The following is a 27,036-nucleotide window of genomic DNA, read 5'->3' as shown; positions in this document are numbered from 1 at the left end:
CTTTCTTTTTCGATGTTATTCAAGGTATAAAAATTTTTTGTTCCATCTATGAAAAGCTAAAAATAAAAATAAAAAGATGATTTCGTAAAATAAAGCGAATAAAATCCCTTTTTCTACAGCAAAATTCACTGTTTGAGAATCACTGGTCAGCCAGCATCCGATCGAAAGGTATCAAAATTTGTTGTTCCATTGAAAAGCTAATTTTCACCTTTATGCAAATTACAAAGCAACGATAATTTCGTACAAACTAAATAAAATCCTTTCTCCGATAATAAAACCCATCCAGTTTGAGAATTACTGGTCAACCAGCATCCGATCGAAAGGTATCAAAATTTATTGCTCCATCGATGAAAAGCTAATTTTCGCCTATTATGCAAATTACAAAGCAACGATAATTTCGTACAAACTAGATAAAATCTTGGACAACAGAGTCCGCACAGGTTGAGAATCACTGGTCAGCCAGCGTCCGATCGAAAGGTATCAAAATTTGTTGTTCCATCGGTGAAAGGCTAATTTCCACGTTTCCATCAGGTAGCGAAAGGTCGGTCCAGACGGTGGCTTAAAACTTTCTCGCGCGCCTAAATAGGGGTCGAAAAGGGGAGGAACTTTCTCCGGATTGAAGGCGACAAAATCGCGTGCGAGGGCAAAGGGAAAGAGAAAGGGAGAAGGTAATCTTTTAAAGGTCCTGGACACGCGAGAGTCGAGCGAAAGAACAGGGAGAGAGAGAGAGAAAGTGAAATATCCTGTCGAAGACAGAAGAGAGAGAGGAGAAGAGAGGGTGGCGGAAGGTGGCTGGCTCGGTCTGCAGGGCATCTGCATAACAAAACGCGCAATTAATAAAGTTCTCCGGGTGTGGAGGCCGACCACAAAAGAGCATTTCGTCCTTTCAGCGTGGCTCCTGCAACCTTCCACCTTCCTCCCTTCCACCCTCGCCTCGAATTCGTCGGGGTGGAAAGTAGGTTCGCGAGGGAAAGGGAGGGGTAGACAGGCTGCCGGCTAAATAAGTCAGGCTTTGTAAGGAATCCTCTGCGCGAAACTTGGCAATCTTTGCCACGCGAAACTGTCGGCTACGTATTTTTAATATTTCACCGGATATCCGCCCTGTTTCTTTCACGGCTCGCCTCGATTCCCTTCCCCCTCCCGAAAATGGATTTAATTCGGCAAGTTTCTCCAACAGAATTTCTCATTTTGTCTAAGCTGATTCTTAAATATTATTAATTGCACGAGTGAAACAGTTTGAACGATATTTTACACGCGTTGTCCACGTTATTAGGATTGATTATAAGTTTTAATTATGGTTATAATACTTAGGAAAAATTGTCTGTCTCGACAAATTATCGTTTAAGTCGGTGAAAATTTCAGTTAAGGTTCATGGAATGTGTTAATAAGGGGAAATTTCGATCGAAGCGATTAGATAAGACTATTTTCCCATTCATGGTTGAACGATCATGTATCACATATTTTATTCATTTTTCGAAGATATCTAAAGAAAGGTTTAAAATTGCGCGTGCAACGTTTCATCCTTTTTTGAACTTTTACACGATTCATGGTTTTTTTAATACGCGCGTCTTCCTCGTAATTACATGATTTTTTTAACACGTTCTACTTGCTTTTATTAAACACGTTTCAAAAAATTTATTTTTCTTCCCCCTTTAACGTATTAAATAAAATATCGAATAAACTTTTTCTATATTTTCTAAATTTAATTCGATTACAGTTCTATTACACGCCCTGTTGCAAATTCATCAAATTGTTAATACATATATATTCCACGTGAAAAAAGAATTAAATTTATGGTGTTTCGTTTCGAGGAATCCGGGAATATCGAATCTGAAGAATATTTCAATTTCTTCAAATATCGATTCTAAACGATAAAATCGGGGATCACGGATCGCGTAGCAATATCCTGCCACCGCGGGAACAATCTTTGGAAAATGAAAGGAAAACAAGGGAAAATTCGGCGATCCATCTCAATCTGGGCTTGAAGATCGGGGGCCAGGGGTTATCCAGGTTGAAGATACGCGTCGCGTGACATAAGTATGCATGAAGTTGGCTCGAGGGTCGTCTGAAATATTAAACAGGCTCAGGACTCTTCTTGGTCCCCGCGAGGAGGACTGTGAAAACTGTTTACCATGGTAAGGTGGTGAACTGCACGAGAGATACAAGGCAAATGTTAAAATCCTGGATCCCCGATTCCTGGCCGCGTTTGATAAATAATGCGGCTCGCATTTTGCGCGGGAAAAGTTTCGGATTGCGCCGAGTCAAGCGGCGGGGGAGGGGGAGAAGTGGAAAAGGGAGAAGTTAATGGACGAAGGTGTAGGTGGCGCGAGCAATTCAATCCGAGACACCCTCGAAACGAATTTTCATTCGAAAGTTTGCTCGGCTTTTAATGAAAAGAAAGGCCGCTCGAGTTTTAGGTTAGGTTAAATCAGAAGCGACGAAGCGGGATATCTCCTTTTGTCCTTGCTTATGCGTGTTTTATGTATGAATTAGTTTCTTTATACATTTGTCTTTCTTTTTTTTTAATTTCAGAATATTTCCTCGGCTTTTAACGAAAAGAAAGATCGGTTAGGTTTTAGGTTAGATTAAATTGAAAGCGACGAAGCGAGATATTTTGCTTTTATTGTTGCTGTGTGAATTAATTTTTCTATAAACTATCTTTTTTTCTCTAATATTGAATTTTTCATTAATTTTGTTAATGATTGAAAATTAACAGGTTACAGGTACCGATATTAGATCGAAAATTATAAATATTGGATCCTTTTTAAATTATTTTCAATTACTTCCATCGATGTTTAAAAAGTTTTTCAAGATAATAAGATTCTAACCTAATTTTTTTCTAAAATTATTATTAGATTCTATGGAAATAGGTGAGTATATAATTTTTAGATAATAATGTATTGTTTCGTATCTTTTAAATTAATTTCAATTACTTTTATTTCAGGAGTTTCCATTTCCACTCCATGGATTCCATTTTTACGAAGTTTCTCGAGGTAATGAAATTCTAATCTAACTTTTTATTTCAAATTATTGGAAGTAGATAATATGGTTCCGAATTTTTTTTAATAGCAACGTGTTTGAAAATCTTGTAAAATTATCACTTTAAATTAATTTCCATTTCGATCCACTCCATAAATTTCATTTCGAGGTAAAAAAAATTAAATAGCATAACTTTTCTATTTCAAAATTTTAAATACTACAAAACCTATACGCATACATATATGATTTCCAATTTCTCTGAATTTTTTTGATCGAAAGCAAAAAAATTCCGGGTAACAAAAAATGATTTTCAAATTTTCTAATCTAACGGACAATTTAATAAAATTCCAATATAAATATGATATATATTAGAACGAGGGCAGGTGTATCGACACGATGTAAAATCGTTCGAAGACAATACGTCAGCGTGTCGATTTTTTATCGGTCGCAACGAGTTGAATTTATTAACGTGGAACAAAGAGTACTCTCTGACAGTTTTTCGGCAATTTCGTTTTTACCTTCCTGCACAATGTACCGCCACCCGCAAATGTCGCGTTCCACGATTTTTTCCTCCACCGTTTTTTCGCCTTTTTCCCCCCATCCTTTCTTTTTTTTTTTTTTTCTTCTTTTTTTTCCCCCCCAAAAATTCCCTCTTTTCCCAATATATTCAATACGTTCTCGCGGTATAAACTCCGCAAGGGATTGAGGCGGTGTTCAAAAGCGAGCAGCAGCAACAACGGCATTGTAAAAAGTGATGCAGTTTGGAAATTACGATACACGGTATTTTTTTCTTCCCCTCTCCCCTTCCCTTCCCCCCACCTCCCCTCCTTTTTCTGAATCGGTAGGGAGAAAATAGAATAGTTTGATAAACTTTGTCCACGAAATTAAACAACGCTACCTCGATCAAAGCAACTAATTCACGTTGCATGGTTCCGTTCATCGCGTTCTTCATTAATTAAATTCGTGCCTCGGTCAATGCAATTTTTGTACCTCGATGAGAAATAATTGGCGAGGGGAGAAAAAAAGAAAAAAAGGAAAAAAAATCCAATACATAACGTTTTGTATGCACGCGATGAATTAGAAATGTAGCGGTCTTCTTTTCGAAGGAATTTTTGGATGATTGTACGTAATTTCGTTCTTTTTTTTTCTCTCTCTTGTGTTCCATTTTCGCGAAGGGGAGGGGAAGTAGTTAATAAAAGAGGCACGGTAATTTTTAAAAAGTTAATAAATGTATTCCGCAATGTCAGAATACATTTTTTCCCCCTGCGAAATTTATTACAGTAAATAAAGTTTTCTGAAATTTCTATAATTTGTTTCGAGATAACATTTCGAGAATTTAACGGGAATTTAAGAACTCCAATTGTATCGTTTCGAATTGGAATTCAAAAAAGATCTCGACGACAATTCCTTGTATATTCTTTCGCAAAAATAACGTTCAACGGTAAATTTGGAACGAATTGAAAATCCGAAAACTTTTCGACCAGACGTCTAAAATTATCTGTCCTTTAAAAAATCCTTGCGAAAAAGGGGGAGAGAGAAAAGTATCCATATTAATTTCCAACGGATACACGACCTTTTCGTCGTTTCCCTTATCTCCTCGCAGCCGTGTATAAAAACGCCATCAGTCTCCGGTTCGCGCAATCGCCGTCAGGTTAAACCACGTAATAAAAATAGACACCCTAACCACTTTTCTCTCTCTCTCTCTCCCTTTCGGCCTCCTCCACTTTGTCCAGGCCCGCCACCACCGCAGAAACGGATTTAGTCAACAATATGGCAAGATGTTTGATGACCCGATCGATCACGGACCCCTGTCAGTTCTCCGGGGTGAAACGTTACACCCCGTGCGCGCGCGCGTGTGTGTGTGTGCGTGTGAGTTAGGGGGAGACGTGTGAACCCTTTATAACTGGAGATCAAGCTCGAGGCTCGAGGCGCAACGTACATAACGTGGAAATTAGGGAAATTGAAAATGATGGAAAATTTCCAGTAGATTTTGGGACCTATTGGGGGGGAAAAAGTGTTGAAAAAGTAAGTAAGTCTTGGAAAACGTCGGATCATTGGTTTTTTTGAGAGAATGAAAGGGAGAGGGGGCAAATAGATGGACTTTGGATCTCATTTGAAAGAGAATTGGAGAATTTTACTTAGAAAAAAGTTGGATAAAGGATTTCCAAGGATTCGTTTGAAGATTGCAATTAACTAAAATGGTATGATCGAGCAGGATTCTAGGATTGATATCTATCCTTTTTTGGAGTATTGGAGAGGATCAATCGTGCGTAACAGAAGGGATATATTAAGCCACGATACCCTCGGCTATTTCATTTTTCGACGGTTAGAGCATTCGATCTTAGATGATGGATAAACCACCAAAATCAAACTTGCCGTTCATCAATCTCCCATTGTTCGAACTTGCTATTCATCAATCCTTTGCGCGATCGAATAAATTATATATATATATATATACACAACGACTTACAATAAAAGAAAAAATAAAGCATCGACGAGCATCAAAAGTATTTAAACTTCCTCGCGAGAATTCTCTCCGTGTTTTCTTCAAAAGAAAAAGAAAAAATTCTAAAATCGTAAGCATCGTCATACTACTCTTCCCAAAAGAGAATAACAAATATTCATAAACGTTTCCATAGACGATCGTGTAAAATCTCTTTAAGCTTCTTATCGACGAACACGTGATTTTTATCTCTCTACACCCCTCTCCCCCGTCCAACAAATAACAACAAGTATATCAAAGCCTGCAAGTTCCTCGTGTAATTTCCAAGTTTCCAGTAAAACGGTATATTCAGTGTTCAGCGGGCAAAATTGAGCAATTTTTCCGCATTTTGTTTACCACAGCTCCTTCCCCTTCTCGCTTCATCCCTCCCCTTTCCGTGTCGCTCCACTTCCATCCATTTGCATTGTTAACGAGCGCCTTATGCGCGCATACATGCCATACTCGCACGTGAGGAAAATATTTTGATTACGAAACGCGGTCGTAATTCTTCTTCTTCTTCTTCTTCTTCTTCTTCGGCAAATTGAAAATAACTTTGACAGATATTAGCGTCCCATTGATCGTATTATGCTGGTAAACAAGATTTCTGGAAATAATACGACGCGTAAATCTCTCTCTGTCTCTCTCTTTCTTTGTCTACGTGCTTCTTCTTGAGAAAAATTGAATGAAAATAGGAAGATACGGATTTTTTTTCCCCCCTCGTTATGGATATTTATCTATCCATTTTTTTCTTTCCTTTTTTTTAAGAGGAAATTTACGTTTAACATTCGGGAATTCGTGAAAATTTTATTTGATATCGAAGAGAGGAATTATCTGAAGTATTATTGTTAATTGGAGGAGGGGGAGGGGGAGGAGAGTGGATGGGAAATGTTGATTCGATTGAAATAATTTCAAATAATAAATGATTTCGTTTATTTCAAATTTGGTTGAAAAATATCATCGTGAAAAATAGGAGGAGAGTAATATTTTCGAAGATAAATTTAATTTTTTAAAATTACTCTTCTTCATACAGATTTTTTTTTTTTTTACCATTTGTATTAACAAATAATTAAATCGTTCGTATTTTTAAATTTGATTTAAAAAAAAAGAGAGAAATTATACGTGAATAATATAAGAAGAATAAAAGAATAAAAATATATCTTGTGAAATAATTTTGAAAACGTTTCAAATAGTAATGCAAGTTTAAACTATAATACAAAACGAAGAAACAAATGAAATCGTTTATTTGAAATTACTTTGACGAATCTATATCTCCTTCGATATTATCCATTACAAAAGAATCGTTTCGTAAATTGAATAAAAATTTCAAACAAAATTATTTCTCGCAATACGTACTTCCTTTTCTGAAATTTTTATCCTATCCTCACTTTGTACAATTATTTTTTATAATATCCATATATATATAATTATTCAAAAAAAAATTTTATTTCATTCGTGGAAAAAGGGCGTAGATACGATTTTTCGAATCCTTCGATCCGTAAAAAGAAAAAAAAAAAAAAAAAATTCTCAAGACAGAATACAAAGTTATCGGAGTCATCACGTACATTAATTTTGACGGTAATTTCCCAACGGCGAAAGGATTGACGCACGTTGTGTACGCGAATTTTGGAAATGCCCTATCCGGGCTTTTCACCTACGGGGCGAATCCCCCGCTCCGGTGTTTATAATTCGAGAAGGGCCCGGCTTTAATTACCACCCTGCGGTGTTTACACGAGCCGTAATATTTGATGCGACGAGATAGGATCTATCGTTGACGTGGATGGACCGAATATCGCGAGAGAAATATGTATATCGGGACACCGCCATCACAGTGGATCGATCCTGTGCAACCGAGTCGAAGAAAAATATAACAATCGACGATCGATCTTTGGAGTCGAGTCGATTTTCGCCTACGCGATCGCTTTTGGGTAATTTTTTTTCTTTCTTCTTTCACCATTGAAAAATAATCGATAACATTCTCGGATATTTTGCTGTAGTTTCGTCGTAGTCGTGTTAAATTATGGGGAAAAAAGTGTTGTCCTCTGATAAATCTTTTCGAATTCTTTGCAGGATATTAAAGATTAACCGGTGGTTAAATAGATTCGTGTGTTATATACTTTGAACGTAGTAACGGTATTGATATTGTTGAAAAAAAAATTTTTTTTTTATTTATCCAAGAGAAGTAACAAGCGAGTAATATTGGCTCAAAAAATAGTAGATATTCGTGATATTTGAAATATTTGCACTTATATATATATATATATAGAGAGAGAGAGAGAGAGAAAGAGAGAGAGAGAAAGAGAAAGAGAGAGAGAGAGAGAGAAAGAGAGAGAGAGAAAGAGAAAGAGAGAGAGATATTTAGATCGTATGTAACTAAATTCATTTCACCATACGATATTAATATCTGTTAAATACCACTATTTACAGAAGAAGATTGTAACATGTATCTTAATTGAAATAGAGAGAGCGGAGATAGAGATTTGTGATGTTTGCAATTATGGAGGATATATTGGTATTATGGAGATCTAGGTCAGTACAATATGTTCCATCAAACGTGGATTTTTCTTATGATTAATGTAATATTAGTATCTATTAAATTATCTATTATTACAAATTTGTAATATTATTCCAATTTTTTCAAATTTCTCCATTTAGAATAGAAAATGGTGAAATTTATTCAATACCATCGTTTCAATGATCTGATAATATAATTCATCGTCGAAATATGCTTTGTTAAAGTCCACCGACTTTAACTTGACTATACCAAGAAGATACAAAGATGAAGAAGAAGAGGAGGAGGAGAAGAAGCTCATTGTCAAGGTCGATTTATTCATTGCTTTCAATTTCATTTATCATCCTTCCCGCGCCATTCGAATAATTATCCAATCAATTTACCGCTTCCACTAATGCTATTAAATATAATCACTATTATATTATGTACTATTATATCTTATATACTATTTTTTTTGCTCTCTATAATTATTTGATACATTAATAAACAAAAAATAATGATATGTAAGTATGTAAGTATGTAAATTTAACTCATTAAAAAATTACTTTTTATTATATCCCAGTCTTGTGACCTCGAAATAAAAATTTCACATAACGTTTCGTAGAACGATTATTTTTTATATAAATGAAATCGATTTTAAGAACAAATTTCGAGTCGACTTCGAGTAAAGTACTCGATTTTTCTCTCTTATTGTATATTATTTGATCTCTCTCGCTTTATATAACGCGATGCAACTTGTTTACCAATGGTTCACGCGCGTCACGTTGCGACGAGGATAATAAGTTCAAGGCTTAATTTGACAAGATGTGTGACAAACGACGAGGATACGGATGGAAAGGGTAAGAATCGTGGTGGAAGATTGGTATTACATATTTATACGGGGACTCAGCATTGCCTGATAAAAAAATGTCCCGCCATTTCGCAGAGACTTCAACTTATTCGCCGTTTCTCTTTGTCCACCACTTCGCCTCCTCCTTGCAAAGCATTGAAAAATGATCCCATCGTCAAAAACGCCATCTATCCGTGCACGTCACCTGCGCCACCTCTCATAATTCTCCTTGAAATTATTGTCCAATTCCGCGATCATTTTCCGTCCACGTATTTCCGAATAATGAAATTGGAACAGCGTGAAATTATTTTTAATAAAAATTTTGAGGTTAGATTATTTTGCATATCAATGTGCAATTATTACCGATAATTCCAATAAAAATTTCCGATAAAAACGTTAACTCCATGAATATTTTCCAATGCTGAAATCGAAGAAGCGGTATGAAATTTTTATTTTGCTTTTCCGGTAAAAAATTTTTAAATTTTCGACTATTTGATCGATGATTAAGATTGTAGAATATTGCAAAAGTATCTTTCGAGGTCTTCAATTATACATTCAACTGTATTTGCATCGCCATTCAAAAGAGCAGTTATTTCGTTTATTCTAAAGTTGGATATGTTTGAAGAATGATTGTATATAAGAATTTATGAGGTTTGAAGATTGAAACGAAGGTATAAAAATTATTCGAAAAAATTCCAAATATAATTTTTCATTATCTCTGAGATAATGATAATTGTTTTCTCGTAAAATAATTATCATTATTTTCGTAATATGATAATAAATAAATGCTTGTATTATTTTGTAATCAACAAATTATAAATGATGAGTAACGTTTTTATTTTTTGCAAAAAAAAGATAACATTTCTTATAAGAAAATTATTTCTTCGTTATTATCATTTATTTTGCAAGAATTGTGAGTAACATACATCGTAATCTTTGTTTTCCTTATTTTTTAGGTCAATTATATCGGATTTATACGTTACATCGCTCGATTTATCTATTGAAAGTATATTTTTAACACAGTGCAAACTTATCAATATATTTTTATACAAGGTTCAAGATTCTTCTTATATTATTTTATATCTGTATTTATTATGTCATAATAACGTTTTATATATCAATTATATAAAACGTATATTATGTTGAATTCTAATTTCTAGTATTAAATTTTCAAATCAAACGATTTAATTACAAGTAGATTGATAGAAATACTATTATCTATAAAATAAATAGTGCGTTAATCTTTTTGATCGAGATAATTATTGATTTTTTTATCACTTCGAGATATTCCAAAATTCTAATTCTAATACAAACGATGATACGTAAAATGTTTTGAATTTTTCTCGATAAAAATATTCGAAATTTCGACTTGCCAAGGATTAAATTAATAATAATAATTTTAATCGAGACGATTAAGACAGATCACGTGTGTATCAGATTTAGAGATGGAGCGTCAGATTTGGATGAAATGTAATTGGAACACAAAATAAATTGACATTAACGAAGTTTTGGGGGATGAGGTGGCGGGTGGTGAAGGGGAGGCGCGTTAAATTTCACAGCAAATTCTCGAGCTCTACTTAAAGGTGAGATAGATACCTTTTTGCCACGAAGGCAACAGGTTGCACACCGAGAGATCACGAACTTGGTAAAGGTCGGGCGTGGTGACATAAGTTTGCAAATTGTCTTCATTTGCTTGGTAAACGGTTGGGTCAAAGTTCGAAAAATTCACGTAAATTTCCTTCGGCTAATATCTACAAAAGCGCGACGACCGATAATTGAACGGAACGCGTAAAAATTTATTATTTAAAGACTAACATTAATTGAGTATTGTTTTAAGAACATTTAAAAAATATAAAATTCGAATAGGATAGATTTTAAGTCTTAATAAAGGCAAAAATAAAATCCGTTTTCACAAAATGGATAGAAGAAATAGATCTTTTAAATAATTGTATTAAAACATTTGTTCAATTTTGTTTATCTCGCACGCATAACTTTTATCATAATTTATCACTTCCTGAAAAACCGGTTAAATAAAATCGTTTTCCAATTCGTTGAATAACCGGTTGTAACATTGCAACTAACTTATATAGTAACTAACAAATGTGGCAGACATAAACGTCTCATTAAAATTCATTTAATCGCGCAAGATCGTCCATTTTACTTCGCTCGAATATACGTACACACATTCAACGAATCAAGCGGCTATAAAGTTCTCTTGCATATTATTTATCGGTTAATTCGATACAAATTTGCCTCGATTCAGCTCGATTAAATATACACGATTCGACGGATTCGGGGCGAATGAATTGTCGCGTTGCTTTCGACGATTTCCACGATTTTTCACGTACGCGGCGTATGCTCGATCGGCAATTATATCGGCCACCCGATACAACCCTTGAATTACGACCACCGCGGAGATATCGCCCTGTTTTACCATCTGTCGGTCGATTTAAATTATTTATCGACGATGAAGCGTCGAATAAAAATCGATCCTATAAAACTTTGGGAAATAATGTGGAAAGGTGGGAGGATGGTTGGGATTATCGGTTTGGCGAGAAGCAAGCTTGTTTGAGCAAACTAAAATCGGCCGTGTGACGCGGGCCATAGGTAATCAGAGTTGGAAACTTTACTTAATTTAACTTTGTTAATAAGCTGCTTTCCCCGTGTACTCCTCGGATGAAAATTCTAAGGTGGAATATCTGCGATTTCGCGCGGCGGCGAGAAAAAAATTAATCGACACACGATCACAGTGGGACACAGGTGTAAGGGTTTCAAGATTTTCATAGTTACGGATTGTTGGATACACATCTTTTTGGATTGACCGTGAATAAAAGAAAGATTTTGGAAAATGAAATGAATTTAAACGACTTTGGGATATTATTAAAATTGGAGGTAACGAGCGATATTAAAATTGTTTCAATATTTTTTTTAGGGAGACGAGGATCGAGAGAGACAATTAGAGAATTGAATAAAATCAGGTTACATTTCATTCGATCATCCTCGTGTACGAGTTTAATAGATCGAGCAATTAGGACGAGCGAACTACGTGTACGTGTTTCAAAATTCCAACTATGATATCTTCCGTCAAAGATGTCGATAGCACCACTCGTAAGCGGATCAAGCAAAGTGAACTATGAGCTCTATGCGTGAGTACTTTGTCGTAATACCGTAAATTGATGACTACTGCATTTGCATCCATCGCGATGCCGCGTATATAAACCCAAATCCCTTCGGGCCGTTGATGGGAAGCCAAATGGGGAATTTCATTAGCGGCCAAATACAGAAACGAATTATAATGCAGTTCCAATTATATGCATGCGAAAATATTAAAATTCTACTCCCCCCTTTTACCCTCTTGCCCTTTCACGAATATTTATTACACGGATTCGTATATAGATATCGAGATCATTATTATGCCTTTATCATCAATTTATTATTAATAAATAATGAATTTATGACAAAATATAATTTTAATTTTTCACGAGGAGTGGGCCGAACCTTTTCAGAAATTTTATTCGTGTTATTGAATAAATTCTATTTCTAAAATATAAGTACGTAATAGAGATTGTTATATTTTATTATTTCCTTCTCTCTTTTGGTTCGTAAAATTTTAAGTTTTTTTAAATGTTTGCTTCAAGTATCAGGTATCTGAAAAAGTATCAAATACTGTGTTCCCTGAGGAACGAAAAATCCTGCCATTGGCACTGGTTCGGATATCCGTTTTCACATTTCTTTTTTTAAATATTTATTTAACTTAGTTAGCTCCATCAGAGTTTTCCAATGTTTGTATTTGATTCGAACTTTTAATTAAAGTAAGAAATTTATTTCGAAATGTTTATTTTATTGTCATAATCAGATTGTGGATTTTTATACAGAGCATGTTTTATATATCCCGTTAAAACTTTTTTTTGCTTCATCGATTACGATATAATCGTTCAATGTGATCATAGTGCTTGAGACAATGTAGAGATTATGACTGGACACGCGAGAAAACGATCTATACTTTTCCTTCGAAACGAGATTTTCCAAGAATTGTTTATCATTGTTCATCTCGAGTTTAATATAGGTCAATGAGGTAAAGTGCAAGCGAGAGATCCGATTAAACGAAAAGAAATAGTAACTTTTCTTTTTACGATAATATCTCGGGAACCGGAAGTCGTACAGGAATAAATCAAAGTGCATTTTAAAGGGGGAGATTTCAAAGCTTCTAATGACCATTCATTAGTTAACAAAAAGTTATTATCTTAGAAATTATAGTGGTTCAAAGTTTTGCTAATTTTAATCACTTCAAGGTAAATGATTAAAATCATCCTTTCGTTTACACGAGGATATTTCGGTAATCAAAAGTCGTATCGAAATAAATCGAAATGTGTTTTAAAGAGAAAGGTTTCGTGCTTCTAACGATCATTTATTAGTTAAATAAAAATTTATTCTTTTAAAAATTATAGCGGTTCAAAATTTTCTTAATTTTAACCGGTTCGATATAAATAATTAAAAATCATTCTTTACAGAACGATATCTCAGCAACCAAAAGTCGTATTAAAATAAATCAAAAGATGCATTTTAAACGGGAAGCTTTCACGCTTCTAATGATCGTTCATTCGTTGACCAAAAGTTATTATCTTCGTAATTACCATGATTCAAGTTTTGTTCATTTTACTATTCCTTGGTAAATGATTAAAAATCACCCTTTCCCTTGCAGAACAAAAATCTCAAGAATCGAAAGTCATATAAACGAAAAAACATTTTAAAAAATAAAGTTCTGCTCAAAATACATAAAAAAAAAAAGAATTCCCACAAAAAACCAAACTAACCAACAACTCGTCAACAGATACGAATACAAATCAAATTGCAAAACCAATCGCGCGATACTTGTTCCCTCTCCCGGATCTACTGGAAAATAAAGAGAGTGGGGAGGGGACGCGGACAAGTTTCTCTTCTCGCCGCTAATTTGCGTAAATCGCGACACGGTACGCTCGATGCTAACTACATCGGGACAGGGGCGGGGAGGAAGAAAGACCGAGAGAGGAATCCGAGATCTTTATGGCAGCAATAAAGCCGAACCTCGGCTTGGCCTCGAGTTACAAATGAGTGCCGGTAGCTGAAAACTATTGCCCCCAGCGTACGTGTGCCCCTAACCACACGGGGAAAGGCCCTGCGCCACCCCTCCCTGCGTGCACAGCCGTGTACACCGCGCTGGTGACCCACACGAGCCCAGGATCCAGTGCTGGTTAGGCGCGTGAAATAGGACCTCTCGTAAATCCTTGTAACACCTAACTACCCGACTACCCCACCACCGCCTTTCTTTATGCCACCGTCGCGCCCCGATGTAAGGATTACCTCGGTTAATAATTGTTATTAAGCAACCGTGACCGTGCTCGGTTTGCTGGGGATTTTTGTGGACCGTGTTTAAAAGGGCGAGCAACGGTGGAAAAAAGAAAGAAACGCGTTGGTGGGATCGTTTGTGGAGCGTTTTCTTTTTTTTTTTTTCTTTTTTCTTTTTTAGGGAGATCGCGAAGGTGGTTCGTTCGGGGGACGGTTGGAAATTTGGGAAAGGAATTGGATTTGGAGAATAGATAGTGGATAGGATAGTTGAAAATAGAGAGGTAGGAAGGAAATTCGATATGAGTGGCGAGAGGGTGTTTGAAATATCTTTTAAGGGAAGAATTGTTTATAGAGAGAGTATGTTTGATTAATTTAATTTGATAATGTATCTCGATATATCGAACATGTTTCTACACTCTTTCTAATTCGCAATTCTTTTCCTTTAAAACATATTTCAATGTATTTAAATAAAAAAGGCTTTGTATGTACGTTTATTTATATATTTATTCTTTTATATGTTACACACTGTATTATACATATTATGTATTGTATATATATATCTTGATGTATACGCATTTTTAAAGCAATCCCATCCCGTATTGCAGCGTATTAATCAACTTAGTCCCATCAGCCATCCTTCAGATTTCTCGGTCCTGTATAATTAGGAGAGACACAAGTTCGATTCTGGATGACATCACAGCTTAAAAAACAGATACGTAAAAAGGTAAGTATAATCAAATTTAATTAAAATTAGAATTAAGTAAAATGATTAAAAAATGTAAAAAAGTTCCTGAAAAAGTAATAAAGGTAAGTATAAAAGGTAAGTATAAGGTAAGTATTTCGGGACTTAGAAAATTTTCGAAAATTTTTGTAAATAAACATTGAAAATGTAAATAAACAAACCCAAAATGTAAATAAACATTGAAAAATGTAAATAAACATTGGAAAATGTAAATAAACAAACCCAGAATGTAAATAAACATTGAAAAATGTAAATAAACATTGGAAAATGTAAATAAACACTCCAATGTTTGTAAACAAACCGAAATTTTAATTTCTGGGCCCAGAAATTTCAAAATTTTCGAAAATTTTTGTAAATAAACATTGAAAATGTAAATAAACAAACCCAGAATGTAAATAAACATTGAAAAATGTAAATAAACATTGGAAAATGTAAATAAACACTCCAATGTTTGTAAACAAACCGAAATTTTAATTTCTGGGCCCAGAAATTTCAAAATTTTCGAAAATTTTGTAAATAAACATTGAAAATGTAAATAAACAAACCCAAAATGTAAATAAACATTGAAAAATGTAAATAAACATTGGAAAATGTAAATAAACACTCCAATGTTTGTAAACAAACCGAAATTTTAATTCCTAGGCCCAGAAATTTCAAAATTTTCGAAAATTTTTGTAAATAAACATTGAAAATGTAAATAAACAAACCCAGAATGTAAATAAACATTGAAAAATGTAAATAAACATTGGAAAATGTAAATAAACACTCCAATGTTTGTAAACAAACCGAAATTTTAATTTCTGGGCCCAGAAATTTCAAAATTTTCGAAAATTTTTGTAAATAAACATTGAAAATGTAAATAAACAAACCCAGAATGTAAATAAACATTGAAAAATGTAAATAAACATTGGAAAATGTAAATAAACACTCCAATATTTGTAAACAAACCGAAATTTTAACTCCCGGGCCCAGAAATTTCAAAATTTTCGAAAATTTTTGTAAATAAACATTGAAAATGTAAATAAACAAACCCAAAATGTAAATAAACATTGAAAAATGTAAATAAACATTGGAAAATGTAAATAAACACTCCAATGTTTGTAAACAAACCGAAATTTTAACTCCCGGGCCCAGAAATTTCAAAATTTTCGAAAATTTTTGTAAATAAACATTGAAAATGTAAATAAACAAACCCAGAATGTAAATAAACATTGAAAAATGTAAATAAACATTGGAAAATGTAAATAAACACTCCAATGTTTGTAAACAAACCGAAATTTTAATTTCTGGGCCCAGAAATTTCAAAATTTTCGAAAATTTTTGTAAATAAACATTGAAAATGTAAATAAACAAACCCAGAATGTAAATAAACATTGAAAAATGTAAATAAACATTGGAAAATGTAAATAAACATTCCAATGTTTGTAAACAAACCGAAATTTTAACTCCCGGGCCCAGAAATTTCAAAATTTTCGAAAATTTTTGTAAATAAACATTGAAAATGTAAATAAACAAACCCAAAATGTAAATAAACATTGAAAAATGTAAATAAACATTGGAAAATGTAAATAAACATTCCAATGTTTGTAAACAAACCGAAATTTTAATTTCTGGGCCCAGAAATTTCAAAATTTTCGAAAATTTTTGTAAATAAACATTGAAAATGTAAATAAACAAACCCAAAATGTAAATAAACATTGAAAAATGTAAATAAACATTGGAAAATGTAAATAAACACTCCAATGTTTGTAAACAAACCGAAATTTTAATTCCTAGGCCCAGAAATTTCAAAATTTTCGAAAATTTTTGTAAATAAACATTGAAAATGTAAATAAACAAACCCAGAATGTAAATAAACATTGAAAAATGTAAATAAACATTGGAAAATGTAAATAAACACTCCAATGTTTGTAAACAAACCGAAATTTTAATTTCTGGGCCCAGAAATTTCAAAATTTTCGAAAATTTTTGTAAATAAACATTGAAAATGTAAATAAACAAACCCAGAATGTAAATAAACATTGAAAAATGTAAATAAACATTGGAAAATGTAAATAAACACTCCAATGTTTGTAAACAAACCGAAATTTTAATTTCTGGGCCCAGAAATTTCAAAATTTTCGAAAATTTTTGTAAATAAACATTGAAAATGTAAATAAACAAACCCAAAATGTAAATAAACATTGAAAAATGTAAATAAACATTGGAAAATGTAAATAAACACTCCAATGTTTGTAAACAAACCGAAATTTTGAAATTTTGAAATTTTTCAATATATTATACCAATTTTGAATCTATTGAATAAAATTTTTTAAAAATAAAATACTTACCTTTTTTACTTACCTTTTATACTTACCTTTCCCATACTTACCTTTTTAAGGGTTTCTCGTTCTAATTAAACATTTTTTCATCATTTTACTTAAAACTAGTTAGTTATTAAAATTTGTCGTACTTACCTGTACCGTACTTATCTTTTTTTATATATTTTTTCCCTTTAAATTGGTAAAAATTTTAGAAAAGATATATAGAAGTGCAAATTTTTATGTAAAATACATCTATATAAACTATATTACTTTCTGCAACATGAAAAATTTAATTTTACAATTATAATATTTTTTTTATAACATTTTATAATATTTTATTATAATACTTACATTATTGCGTACATCCTGTGTGATATGCACTTTTCTTGTGAAAAATAATGGAAGTATATGAAAATTTGATTAACACACGATGGGTTAATAACTTTTAACATATCGAAACGAGTTCCACGAAGTTTTCTAAAATGTTTATAAATAGGTCCTGAAAAATGTTCATCAGTCTTCCTTAATATTTGAAATTGATACGTGAACTTCAGATCTCGTGGCCAATTTCAAAGTTAATTTAGCGTAACAAAGCTGACCCATTGTTTTACGAGTGGCATTCATCATCGTACATCTTACGATAAATAATTAAGAACATCGCAACGACGAATCTCGATCGATCATTTTGTCCAGTGCAAACATTTACACGTTTTCTATCGTATACTAAAGAATTAATAGTTTTATAAATTATATATTGTCTTAATTATATGTGTGATTCTGTGATCCATTTATTAGAAAGAAATGGAAAAAATTTTTTATCTATTAATTGTATACGTATCGTATAAACGAAAATTAAATATTTTACTAGAAAATGTATCTTATATTTCTTAAAATATAATTTAACATTTTGATATATGTATGTAGAAAATTAAAGTAATATAAATTATATGATATAGCAAATTATTTTACAGGATAAATATTGATAAATTTCGATCAAAATTAAAAACACGTCGAAAATTATTTACCGAGAAGATTTAATTTTTAAAATTACTCTATTTCTTGAATATTAAACATTTCGTTCCTAGGTGAGAACGTGTGTAATTTTTTTAAATACGTTAATGCGGGAAAAATTAAAAAAAATTGAAATATTACACGGGGAGTAAACAGCAAGACACCAAACACGTAATCCTAAGTGTAGCAAAGCACGTGCAGGGGGAAAAATATTTATCCTAGCATGAAAATGTGCTCGACTTGGCAAAAATATTAAACAAAATATCGATGCACAGTCGTCACATTTTAGAAACTACCATAATCTGCCCGTAAAATCCTCCTATGTAAATCCCTCTGCCTTTATAATCGCGTTTCATCGTATAAGAGTTAAGCCACCGCGAAATATTCGTATCGAAAAAAATTGCAGCTAAACTGTGACTGTGCTGGGACTGGAATTCGATAGTGATTCTATTTCTTAGGGAATATTATTTCAATCGACTAATCGAGTATAATTTTTTCCCCTTTCTTAAACTGAACGAACGTCGTTTTTTGTTAACATCGATTATATCTTACTTTCGCAATTTACAATCTTGCGTGATCATTGATAATTAAAACATCGACAACTGATGAATCAATTTTGCTTCTTCAATCTTACAAGATCGATCTTGTAAAATTTCTTAAATTACAAGCACCTAACGAATTTGCAAAATGAATATTTGTATAAACTTTTTTCAAAATAATAAAATAAAGATAATAAAATTACACCAACCATATCTTTCCCGTGATCCGACTCTCTCCACTACATCAAATTCGAGCCATTTGATTCGAAACAAACCCAATTACCTTTCTCAATCCATGAACCATCGACTCGAGCACAATTAATAAAAATTCGGAACAGCGTGCGCTGCATGCTGCACGTTTAATAAACACGAAATGGAATTTATTGCGAGTGGGGTATGAATACCGGTGGGACGGATATCCCTGTGTGCGCGCGCGACGAGACCCGAGAGAAAGCTGGTTTTGAAAGAGGGAGAGACGTTGGTCTGGTGAAAAGCAAGGTGGCGCATATTAATCATGGTATTAACACTTGAACGTGGGCAAAAGCTTAAACCAGCGGTGGCCGATACGGTTGAAAGGCGTCTTCCAAGCGTGTATACGTACACGCTTGTGTACAGGATGCATCGAAAATCACGATTGAAAGAGGATGATTCCTGACGTAAGAAGGGTCGATTTTTGATCGGGTGTAAAGAATACTTTCTCTACGTTTTACGTACATACGTAACTTAAATCAAATATTCGATGAGTATACCCAAAAAATGCGTTAAATTATACATTTCTCTATGTATTTTATGTTACAACAATCGATGATGAGAAGAAACGAAGAATTTTGTCATCGAAACTTGAGCAAACTCAGTAAATAGAGAAAACAGTACCTGAAAATCCTTTTTTGTTTTATCCCGATAACTTAATCGGTTGTCGAGATACAAAGAGTCAAAGTATTCGTGATCCACTGACCTACATTTTTTCCTGGAATTGTACATTACGTTTTTCCAAGAATCGCGTCTGTCGCTTGTTTGGAATAGGTCAGTGAGAGAAGATGCGAGCGAGAGGTCCGAACAAGTAACAAGGATAAAGGTAATAAACGAAAAGAATTACCCCTTTCTTTACACGACGATATCTAGAGAACCGGAAGTCGTATTGGAATAAACCAAACTGTACTTTATAGAGGAAGGTTCCACGCTTCTAACGATCTCTTATTCGTTAACCGGAAGTCACTATTTTCGAAGTTATAACGGTTCAAACTTTACTTAATTTTAATCGGTTCAAGGTAAATGATTTAAAATCATCTTTTTCTTTACGATATTGGAATAAATATATCGAAATAAACCAAACTGTACTTTATAGAGGAAGGTTCCATGCTTCTAACGATCTCTTATTCGTTAACCGGAAGTCACTATTTTCGAAGTTATAACGGTTCAAACTTTACTTAATTTTAATCGGTAAAATCATCTTTTTTTTTGCGCGATATCTAGGGAACCGGAAGTGATATTGGAATAAATCAAACTGTGTTTTAAAGAGGAATGTTCCACGCTTCTAACGATCTATCATTCAAAGTTATAGAGGTTCAAAGTTTTCTTAATTTTATATTACGAAAACATGTACTTGTACGAAATTTAATCCTCAATTACAAGCAAGCAAATACGAATATATGTTCTTGCAAGATGAAAGAGCGTGGATGGGTAAAGTTAAGGACAACAAAAAGCGAGACAGTAAATTGAAACGATGTGAAAATTAATTGCCAGTAACGTTCCACCCACTCTTGCCCTTCACCCTTAATTACCAACCATCCCCTTCGAACGGCCGCCCGGACAGAATTCCTGTCGCTTTTCCAGCTGACCGCTAACCGATGGGAAAAATCAAAATCAACGCCACCGAGCGAAAGATATACATATAAAACGGTAGAATGATCAGATATCACGGTCTGCTTAATTTCCATCGGTATCGGCTGAAAAACAGGGCCGGCAGCGACGTCCGCAATGGCCGCCTCCCAATGTTTCGGCCAATTTTAATCGGGATGCTAAATGTCCGTGATTAAATTGTAGCGGAAATTTTTCCACCAACCCTTTTCTACCGCAAGTTCTTTTTTTTTTTTTTTATTTTTTCTGTTTCGATGATAGACGAATGTAAAATTATTGAAGAGTACGAAAGCAATGAAAGTGGACGAGGAATGGCGGGAATTTTGAAATCGCGTCCGAGAATCGTGATGTGAATGTTGACACGATGTTTCTTCTCTTTCGATGGAATGACGATAATTTTTGAAAAGGGAAATATTTACAGATTGGATAGTTTGGAATTTTGAAATTCAAGAAACGAGAATACTTTCCATTAATATTTAACTTTAACAGATAGATTTACCCTCAAATAATTCCTAAAGTGCCACGAATAGTGACACGAGAAATTTTAATTCCTAATAGTCGGGGGGGCAAATGAATTATTTATTAAAAATTACCTTGCAATCAGTCGCAACTTTTGCAAAGTTTTGATAGAAAAAAGTTAATTCGTTATAGATAATCGATAGTTTGTTTTATCTTTCTCGACGCGAAACGCGATGCAAACTAAGCGCTGTAACGGAATACGGTAATGCTGCTATTATTCTCTTAGTCGAGAAAAAGAAAAAAAAAAAAAGAAAAGAAGAAAAGAAGAGAAAGAGAAATAGGATAAAATGGGAAACTGCAGGTAGAAACAAACGAACAACGGTATACAATTTCAGAATCTCTTCCATCTCGATTCGAATGGCGAGATTGCATTGACTGCAGTCATCGATTTGAAATATAATGCATAAGGAAAAAGGATTCGGAAGGAACACTTCTACGTGCAATTCTTGTTTCGCGTGCACACAATGGCCGGGGAGGAAATTGCGCGGACGTAAAATGCAGATATAACACGACCTCTTTTGTTTGTTGCCGATAACTTGGCACGGGAAATCGAGTGAAATCGTGACGAATATTGTTTCAGTAATAATAATTCCGTTTCGTTTTTACGAAGGAAATAAAGAAAGAAATATTGAAATAAACGGGAAATTTTATATTCTCGAATCTAGAAAGAAAAAAAAAAACTTATTAAATAAGTAACTTCGAAACCTGTTTCAAGCTTTAATCGAAATCCAGATTCCTTCAAAATAGCGTGCGAATTTGAATATCAACTTCGAACCAACCTGTTAATCAACCAATTATTTCATCTAAATGATATCGATGAATTTATGCACAACTCCAAACGATTAGAATCCAGATACAAAAATTCGTTTCCTTCGTGCAAGAGAGTCGTTCGAACATCGAAGGAACGACCAAGAATAACAAGAAACTCATTCCTTCTCGAGTAACGACACCGAGAAATCAGGAGGTGGAGGCAAAGCACGCGATTGCACAAAGGTGCCTATCGAAGATTCGAAGATTCGCAAGATTTCGAAAAAAGAAGAAGAAGAAGAAACAAATGGAAGAGAAATAAAAGATAGAAGAGGGGGTGCGAAGACGAGGTGTCGAGCGAATCGTGGAACAAGAGGAAGCCGATGTAATAAAGCGAGTCGTGAGCGAAACACGCCCCGGAGGCAACGGCTACCCCTACAGTTACAATCTTCTTCGATTTCAAGGGGTCGACAGATCAAGCTGCTTACGCAATACCCGTTGTATCCTTATAATAAGAACAAGTATGACCGTTCGAGCCCTGAACTATCGAGCTGCTACGATTTCCAAGTCTCTCTCTCTCTTCTTTCGTCTTCTTCACGCCCTTTGCAACGAGGGAGGGAAAAAATTGCTGAAACGGTGGACGCGTTTATTCGACGCTCTCCTCCTCCTTTTTCTTTTTGTTATTATTGTTATTATTTCTAGAGCGCGGATGTTTACGCGCAGATTTGAATTTTTATCGAAATCGAAACGAAGAAATGTTTGTTATCAATATCATAATACCTTTGAAATTTACCTTGGATATTTTCCTCCTCGTGTCGCGTTTATTTATGTAAAATATTGTACAATTTTGCCCGCCAATTTTAATAAATAAACGCGTATGATAAACTCGTAATTACCTCTGCCTAATTATTTTTGTCGCGTCACGCATGAGATATCAAGGCTACGAGAAGTGGACACGAGATACGAGATGTTTATCCGAGCATGTTAATAATCGATTCACCCACCCGATATTCGAGCCCACGAAATTTCCAACGGCCGAATTCTCCGTCGAAATTATCCATCCAATGATAAATAATAATTGGTATTGTTTCAACGATCTTCGATATTGCTTTAAAAACTATCAGCCGACTAAAAATAGTGGAATAACAGGCGGCCACGCACAACGATTTCGACGAACAAACACAATTAACGACCTCTTACGAAACTCTGCTTGTTTGCTCGTCGAGAGGCCCATTTACCGCTGCGTTCACCCCACCCCGATACGTTATGCGGCCAACAAAGTGGCGTTCGACACTCGCGTAAAAGCTATCGTTTTCTTCGTGCACTTCGAAATTGCCCCGCTTTTCCAACCACTACCTCCCGTTGTATAAGTACTTTGGGTAGAACGGAGGAAAATTCGATAACAATTCGCGTTTCGCCCCTCTCCCCCTCCCCAACCCTCTTCGGGTGAAAGAGCGTGCTTTGCATCGATATTTATTGCTTAGTCGGTAATGCAGAAATGTAGCAAAAAATATATTCGTTAATTGAGAAAAGGAAATTTAAAGGTCCGATTTTGAAAAATCCGATTTCGTAGAGAATTTTTGTTGCCAAATATTTCTACTTCTCGAGGGAAAAATTTCAATCAATTTTTATCCTCCTTTTTCTTTTTCAATTGGAAGTTTTGGTTTGAAACTCGGAGGCTTGATTTTTATCTTATATTCAAGCGCGACAAGCAAAATTATCGTATTAATATGACACGATTGGACTCGAGTCAAAGATACACGACTGTATTTTACGATTGAATTGATATGTGTGAATTCAAACTGATGGAGGAAAGTTGCAACAATCACGATTAGAGATCTCGATTAATATTTCAGATCGAAACGAATCTGATTTCGTATATCTGATTTTTCTTTGCGATGGAATTCGCATATATATATATATATATATATTTATCCTTTTTTTTCTTCGAAACACGGATCAAATCTTCATTTTTTGAGTAGACGTTCTATGCGATATTTTTCTGTTTGATGTTTATATTTATTCGCGAAATTATTGTTACGCTCGCAGCGTTTTTATGGAATCCGATAAACTTGCTGTTCCTCGTATTAATAGTTGTATAGACAGGTTCAATCTGTCCAATCAATTTTTTTTTCGGTTCTTTTTTTCATTTTTATTTATTCTATTTTTTTTTTCATTTTTTCCTTTTTTTTTTTTTTGCTTTCGATTTTAATCCCTGCAGATTATCCGATAGTCCGTAGTAGTTTATATCGATACGCTCTTACAACAATTTGTTAATAATTCGAATGCCTTTCCTTTTTAATTGATCCTGGATAGATGGAGAAGAGAAAAATACACCTCGATATCTCGAAATTGTTTACTTCGTTTGTTTTCGCAATTTTCCGGCCATTGTTCCTTCGATTTTTAATCGCTTGTTAATCCTCTCTCCCTCCCTCGCGAAAAAGTTCTCCAACCCAGCTTTCGAAAGAATTTATCTTCGTTTTTCTAACGATCGTGTATCGTAGAATAAGAATAAAAATATTGTTATTTTATCATCGTTGAATAAATCGTCCAAGTTTTTTTTTTCATTCTTTCTTATATTTCTTTCGAGCGACGAAACGGAAAAAAAAAATATTTCCAAATTATTCGAAAAATCGGTTGGAACGATTAGATCGTTCGTAACACAGGATATTGTATTTCATTACGTATTACGGGAACGTGGACGAGAGAGACGTGCACCGATTTTTATTCCCATCACGCGCGATACCTCTCGACCAATAAAACTTTGCGCGACTTTCAACGCACATGCAGGCCACTTCATCTTTCCGAGATGGATAGATCCCCGAATAAAAATCGCGACTGATCGACTCAACGAATCGTCGAAATTCAGGAAGAGGGCCTGTATTATCTCGAGCGGAGAATTTATATGTTTTCCTCCGCTTTTCGTTAAGTTATACCTCGCTCTTCTTTAACTGATCTTTTAATTTAAAACTTCTGCGCACTCTACGATATATGTCGCGTGTCATATCGTATCTTTTTTAAATTAAACTTACGTTTCGTTAAGAAATATAATATTTTAGTAATCCACGTACAACAGCATAAAAATATATTACACAATGTTTCAATTCTCGTTACATTTATCAATATTCGACAGAGTTGCCAATTTAAAAAAAAAGAAAAGCAAAGAGGAAAGAAAATATGTAGGTACGTTCTTTCAACCAGCGTTGAGAAAAACGAAAAGGAAAGAAAGGGAAAGAGTAGTGGAAGCTCGAGAAAGCGTGGCTATACGTATCGTTCCGGATGCAATTGGGTTATTAATTAAGGGCATAAGCTGCCGCGCAAGTGGTTCGTGGGCAGAGAATCTCTTTCATCGAGTTTTAATGTCCGCGGAAAAAAGGTATCAGGGAGGGGGAGATAGGGGGAGGAAGACTCCGTTCCGTAGACAGAAGGGAGAAGAGAATCGGTGCAATCATGTTGTTAAGAATAGACTTTTTAATTTCGCGGATCCTTAATTATTTCCAAGGCTAATTTTTTTATATCCCTTTCTTTCTTTTTTTTAACCTAAAGTCCGGAATGGAAAAGAAATCATCCTTTCCATTCTTCTTCCAATCGACATCGATACTCCGATTAATCCGTATCCGTATCATTATCTCAAATTTATCAAATTTGAATTTAAAACAAATAATAAAACAAACTAAAAATACGTATTGATTATAAAAATTGTACGTACCGATTCATCGAAGGGAAGTTGAAAGGATCGAAGAGACCCTCCTGTTCGGAATCCGTGTCCTGAAACAGAAATCGAACGGAGTTGGATAAATATCGAATCCGTAGGTGTAAATCTTGGCAGAATTTCTGATCCTTCGTACGATCGAAACTTCATGGGGGAAGGTTCATCAAGCGGCTGATACCCTTTGCGGGCAAACATGATAAATTTCGGTATCCGTAATACGTGTCTCGATCCTAGCTACCCCGTCGTTGATTCAGGCGCATATATGTGCGCGTGAAAACGATATTTCACAGCCAGTTTGATGAGCTTCCCACATTAAGCCGGGGGTAAGTAATTATCGACTGAGCAATGACCAGAATGGCCGGGGCCGGGGCCACTCCCTTCTGGGGTGTCCCAGTGCGTGTCACCGCATTAACCGCCCCTATACGGACATCGTTCTCATCAAAGTTCAAACGCTGGATATCTCCGATATGTCATTGTAACCTCTGCACGGCTTAATTAACGAGACACGGGGAAAGATATACGTATATATAGAGTTCAGAGTTATTTTTCTTTTTTCTTTTTCCCATCACACCGCTTCGCTTCTTCCATTCCTCCACGATTCTGCAAGGGAGAATTAAGATTTAAGTTATTCGCGAATTCGATTGAATACGTGAAATATGATAAAGAAAGGAAACCCGAATGTAAAAATTCTCAATGAAAACAAAGTTTGACAAGGGCTCTGATGCATGTTTTATTTAAACGGAAACGCGTGTTCGATCCTCGACACGGGTAGGGAGCGAATTGTTGGGAAGGGATGGGCTAAGGAAATGGCAATCTCGAGCTATTCCGGGTGGAATATCGTGTTCAACGTCTCCATCCTCTTCGATTCACCTCTCCTCGATATCAAACTATCGCGAGTCCAGGAAAGAGCGGAACTGCAGTTTAGATGCCAGGCGCAGCTAGCGTATCCCCCGTACACTCTTCAACTAATGAGAAACTATTGCAGAACGTGATTGCAAAGTTTCCACTTGCCCTCCTCCCTCCCTCCTTCACCCTGGAGAATCATTTAAAGCGCGGTATTCTTTCCGCAGATCCTTACGATTCGCCATTCCCTTACTTCGATGTTCATTTATTTCTTCCTCGCTTCCGCTTCTTTTTATCTCTCTCTTTCCCTATCTCTCTCTCTCTCTCTGTCCGTGCAAAGACGAATTCATTAAAGTATTACAAAGTGACACGTTGAAACGGAGTTTGAAATTATATTTAGATATGCGGATGCATCGATTGAACTTGTTCGATTGGGAATTTTTTTTTTTTTGTTTTTCTATACGAATACGAGAAATTGTACATTTCAACGGCGGGATTTGCGCTCGAGGGGGGTTGAGACGAATTTTCCGATTAATTCTTTTTCAGCGGTGATCTGATTTAATTTCTAGATTTTTTACTTTAACGGGAGGAAATAATTTATTCCGAATTTTGTTAAAGCGTTTCTTCTTCGCGCTCTAT

The 27,036-nt window shown here is 34.7% G+C and overlaps 1 protein-coding gene across 1 annotated transcript in view; it reads right to left on the bottom strand.

Moving 5' to 3' along the window:
• Positions 1 to 25,611, bottom strand: part of LOC108004120 (cytochrome P450 9e2-like) — a 33,070-nt gene extending 7,459 nt beyond the window's left edge. The window contains exon 1 of the mRNA XM_062084408.1: positions 25,552 to 25,611. The gene's annotated coding sequence lies outside the window, so the exon portion shown is untranslated. The remainder of the gene's footprint in view (positions 1 to 25,551) is intronic.
• Positions 25,612 to 27,036: the final 1,425 nt, after the last annotated feature.

Source organism: Apis cerana, linkage group LG14, assembly GCF_029169275.1.
Source record: "Apis cerana isolate GH-2021 linkage group LG14, AcerK_1.0, whole genome shotgun sequence".
NCBI lineage: Eukaryota > Metazoa > Arthropoda > Insecta > Hymenoptera > Apidae > Apis > Apis cerana.
This window is presented reverse-complemented; position numbering and strand designations above follow the sequence as displayed.